The following is a 5,870-nucleotide window of genomic DNA, read 5'->3' as shown; positions in this document are numbered from 1 at the left end:
AGTGTTACCACTCCAGCCACTTAGTCAACTTCAGTTCCTGGGTTCAGCTCCACTCGCTCACTCAAATACGCTTTGTTTTTCTGTACAGAAAATATTCACTTATTCTGATTGGCAGCTTTACCCCCAGAGGCAATACAGTTTTTAAACTAAATTTAGAGTAACCTGCTTTTGAAATTGGATAGTTATGTGCTATTGTATTAAATGTCTACTATCCCACCTTAATTGAACAAATATCGTGTGGTTTTATTATGCGCACACAACCCTATGCAAGCTTGCGTAATTACGCAACCGTGCGTACCCCTATGCCACGTGTGCGGCCTTGTGCCACGTGCACGTTTTTGTACGCTGTCCTCACGTTCCGTACCACGTGTATCAATGTAAATAAAACAAATCACACAACTCTATAAATGTGAGCAATACTAACTATAATCGCCCACAAGCACAACCGCTTGTTCTGTGTAACCTTTAACGACCGGGCCAGACCTGCGTGTTGTGCTTCATATTTACTTCCTTAAACACTTTTATTTCAAATTTAACTATATAGCAACCAAATGTATCCAATTTCACACAGATCTATAATGACTGCAATAATCTATAATTTAAATGATATGATTCAGATTGGATAGCTATCTTGCAGAACATACCCTGATATAAATATACACATAATTACAATAATATTATATATATATATATATATATATATATATATATATATATATATATATATACTGCTCAAAAAAATAAAGGGAACACTAAAATAACACATCCTAGATCTGAATGAATGAAATATTCTTATTAAATACTTTGTTCTTTACATAGTTGAATGTGCTGACAACAAAATCACACAAAAATTATCAATGGAAATCAAATTTATTAACCCATGGAGGTCTAGATTTGGAGTCACCCTCAAAATTAAAGTTGAAAAACACACTACAGGCTGATCTAACTTTGATGTAATGTCCTTAAAACAAGTCAAAATGAGGCTCAGTAGTGTGTGTGGCCTCCACGTGCCTGTATGACCTCCCTACAACCCACACAAGTGGCTCAGGTAGTGCAGCTCATCCAGGATGGCACATCAATGCGAGCTGTGGCAAGAAGGTTTGCTGTGTTTGTCAGCGTAGTGTCCAGAGCATGGAGGCGCTACCAGGAGACAGGCCAGTACATCAGGAGACGTGGAGGAGGCTGTAGGAAAGCAACAACCCAGCAGCAGGACCGCTACCTCCGCCTTTGTGCAAGGAAGAACAGGAGGAGCACTGCCAGAGCCCTGCAAAATGACCTCCAGCAAGCTACAAATGTGCATGTGTCTACTCAAACGATCTGAAATAGACTCCATGAGGGTGGTATGAGGGCCCGACGCCCACAGGTGGGGGTTGTGCTTACAGCCCAACACCGTGCAGGACGTTTGGCATTTGCCAGAGAACACCAAGATTGGCAAATTTGCCACTAGCACCCTGTGCTCTTCACAGATGAAAGCAGGTTCTCACTGAGCACATGTGACAGATGTGACAGAGTCTGGAGACACCAAGGAGAACGTTCTGCTGCCTGCAACATCCTCCAGCATGACCGGTTTGGCAGTGGGTCAGTAATGGTGTGGGGTAGCATTTCTTTGGGGGGCCGCACAGCCCTCCATGTGCTCGCCAGAGGTAGCCTGACTGCCATTAGGTACCGAGATGAGATCCTCAGACCCCTTGTGAGACCATATGCTGGTGCGGTTGGCCCTGGGTTCCTCCTAATGCAAGACAATGCTAGACCTCATGTGGCTGGAGTGTGTCAGCAGTTCCTGCAAGATGAAGGCATTGATGCTATGGACTGGCCCGCCCGTTCCCCAGACCTGAATCCAATTGAGCACATCTGGGACATCATGTCTCGCTCCATCCACCAATGCCACGTTGCACCACAGACTGTCCATGAGTTGGCGGATGCTTTAGTCCAGGTCTGGGAGGAGATCCCTCAGGAGACCATCCGCCACCTCATCAGGAGCATGCCCTGGCGTTGTAGGGAGGTCATACAGGCACGTGGAGGCCACACACACTACTGAGCCTCATTTTGACTTGTTTTAAGGACATTACATCAAAGTTGGATCAGCCTGTAGTGTGTTTTTCCACTTTAATTTTGAGGATGACTCCAAATCCAGACCTTCATGGGTTAATTTGATTTCCATTGATAATTTTTGTGTGATTTTGTTGTCAGCACATTCAAATATGTAAAGAACAAAGTATTTAATAAGAATATTTCATTCATTCAGATCTAGGATGTGTTATTTTAGTGTTCCCTTTATTTTTTTGAACAGTGTATATATATATATATATATATATATATATAATTTACTGGCCTCCTATGAGACTCATTCAGCCATTCAGTGCTTCTAATTTGCATATCAAAGATGTTTTGCCTGCCTGTACTAGTGGTTGAACCAGTTAATTAACATTTCAATGCCTATCTTATATCAAACAGAGAGTTAACTAAATCCTGGGAAAGAAGAAGAAAAAAAAAGTATTTTTCTTTTTTTTTGTGTGCAATTTCTTACACCAAGCCAAGCATTTATCTCACCATTTACTCTCATTATCTCCCAATTGAAACTATTTGTAATTGACTATGGCATGGGTTAAATAAATGCATCGGTAACTCATAAATGGTGCTTGATGTGACAAAGGAAACTGATTGTTCTGAGCAGACTGAAAATCAGCTATTTAGAAAATGACCTTCCTAAAATGGCCACTGCTCCTCCCCCTTCCACATCCATGAGGTTTACACAAGATGGTGGACAGGCCATATGGTTAGCCCAAAATGGAGGACAGACCATGCGGCTTCCTTTGTTACAAAGAAATCACAAATCATACAAGCACCAGAAGTTATCTTAGGCCTGAGTTTAAAAAAAAAAACTATATCAATGCTATGCAGCAACTTTTAAATGTACTTTTAAATCTACTTAACAGATAAACAATCCAATCTGAATCAAACACAATATGACTTATTTTGCAACAATAAAAATACTTTTTAGCATCTTAAATATTATGAGAAACACATTGGCCCTTGAATTTTTAATTTTCATATCATCAGCTTACTGGTAACACAACAATAAACGCAGATGTTATTCATCAGCGTCGCGATGCGTCCATCGGAGCCGGTCGATCACAGCTGCGTTTGTAATGTACAGTGCACCATTAAGACCGTGATATCGCGGACGAGCCCCTCATCTGTGAATCCCAAATTGCTTTCTAACAAATATTTAAAATGCCCGCTCTAATATATATTGTAGACGCCTGCACATCTTATTACCATGTGCCATGAATGTGCGCTATACATTGCAAAACACTGCATCCCATAAGCAAAACAATACATCCATACATTATCTGAGTTCCAAAGCTCATTGATGTATATATTTGTTATTAAAAGGATATGGATTCAATATATTACAATGTACAGTATACATATAGTTACATGGTTACAATTCATACAGTAAGCAGTTAATACATACAGTTACAGGCCAGCGATAGAATTACCATATCTTTCTCATATAAATTCGTCCCTCCATATCACTCTCTCTCTCTCTGTAAAATTATGCAGGAACTGGGCAGACAGCATCTCCATCATCGTCTGGGACAAAACAGCAACTACCAACTGTGTGTCTCTGTAATGTGTTATCTAATTTTAAGGGAGGGAACTTTCTCATTCATGATGAGTCACTGGTCTGTTCGTATGCTAAACAGGTTCAGCCTTGAAGACATCCAAAGGGCTGGCCTGAGTTTCCTGTCCATTGTCCTAATAAGAGTGATTTTAGCTTTCATACATTTAATCATAACTACTTGTTGCAATGTCCTATAACTTAATAACGAGTATCAAACGAATCTACACATTAATCTGGTTGCTTTAATACTAAATATGACAGGTCTATCTTGCTTCGTTCCAATAATACACATACATGACATTACTCCATTATATCATTTTAAATCATTATGATATCTGGCGCTTGATATTATTATAATTATGTACTGTATGAAATAAGTGTCGAATCCATCTCTGTGGCATGTCCGTGTAAATGCGTGTGTTACCTTATATTGCTGTGCTCACTGTGTGTATTTGCAAGTATAGCGACTTATAATTTGTGGAGTCTGTATGTTCTTTCTATGTAATAATTTTGACTTCAACACTGCTGCTGAGCTTCGTACCCCGGCTGGGGTCAAAGTCCATTCTACTTGTTCTGTAGGATCCTCTTGGCCAGCTAAGTGTGAGTCTTCTGCAGAGCAGCCACATGGTTTTGGCCCAGACTTTCCTTAAAATCTATGCACTTGACACCTTAGCGTCAGATGACGCCACCTTCGTGCATAGGGTATTGAGCGCAGTCCAGGAGCGTCCCCACCTTTGAGGGGACAGCTTTAGGATGTCCCAGCATAATGACTCCTGTGCCCCCTAGTTGACGACAAAGAAAATAGGATTTATGGTCTTACCTTGTTAAATCCTTTTCTTTGAGTCCATAGGGGGGCGCAGGATGCCCTCCCTCATGCACCTGACCTGCGGGAAATTATTCCTATGTTGTTGAGTGTGTGCTCAAATTGAGTGCTTGTGCCTCTGTACAAGAGTTGGCCTTCCTTCCTATTCCTCGCTCCTGTTGTGGGCTTGCTAACCAAAACTGGCAGGCACTAGCTAGGGGGCGGGGTATAGGAGACAGGAGGCCTGAGGGCTGCTAGGTAGAGAAAAGTAACGGATTGGTGCCTGGATGCCTCAAATCAAGCCTATACCGAGCGTAATGACTCCTGTGCCCCCTATGGTCTCAAAGAACGGATTTAACAAGGTAAGAACATAAATCCTACTTTCTGCAGCAGGTTACATTGGTTTCCACAGGGAAATGTTTGCGGGATCCAGAGGCACCAACAGGCTAAAGCTTTAGCTGTCCCAGGATGCATAGGGGCCTCCCCCATAACCCTGCCTCCAGGCACTGAGAGCTCTCTTTCGAGTTGGTGCCTGCAGCAGCAGGTCACTGAACAGGAGGGCTGCACTGTGCAGCCCTGAAAAGCTTCTTCAGAAGATTTCTATTTCTCTGGGCTGTCAGCACTGTATGTCAGTGTGGCATTCAGCACTGTGGCTCCATCACCTCCCAAGTGGTGTCGCATACTCCCGCGGCTTAGTTCCCGAGTACTTGTGGCGTAGAAGTCCCGGCTCAGGCACAGAGTCACAGACAGCTCTGCTGGTTTGCGTGGCTGCTACGGGGAGGTAAGAGGGTCTACCAGGCGGAACACGCCATTAAATCACGTTCTGTCCATGACCTAGGGAGACGGGTTGCGGCACTGGCATGGACACTGTCACTGGTCTGGGACCCCACTAGACCACCAGGGCATTGGAGCACAAGTCTGTAAGGCTCACTAGTACCTGGGGTGGAAGTCAAGCATAGGGAAGGCGGCACTTGACCTGTAGCCCCTCCCCTGGCCCAGGGTGCCATCTCCTCGCAGATTTCCCACCCTGGAGCTGCCTCACACTCTCCCTCACTCCCTGACTGAGACACTGGGTGCCACCTTCACAGCATAGCTGCAGCAGGTCTTCGTGATTGCAAGGCAAGGTCTAACTTGTAAAGCCGCCTGTACACAGCACTGAGACTTTACAAACACCTAAGTATCCTACATGTCTTGATATAGATGTTGTTAGTTGAGAAAGAGTGTACCTTTGCAGAATATATTGTACGAGTATTCTGATATATCCTCCGGTCACTGACCGCGCTGTGATATCTACATATATATATATATATATATATATATATACATACTAGTCCAGTGCAGCTTTATTGTGATAATAATTTCTGCATTGCCTATGACTGTGTGCCTGTATCTGCTGTGTAGTTTCACTCTCAGTGTTTCCCAGCTATAACTCACTATATT

The sequence above is a fragment of the Pseudophryne corroboree genome, chromosome 7 (genome assembly GCF_028390025.1).
Source record: "Pseudophryne corroboree isolate aPseCor3 chromosome 7, aPseCor3.hap2, whole genome shotgun sequence".
In the NCBI taxonomy this organism is placed as follows: Eukaryota; Metazoa; Chordata; class Amphibia; order Anura; family Myobatrachidae; genus Pseudophryne; species Pseudophryne corroboree.
Note: the sequence above shows the minus strand (reverse complement) of the source record.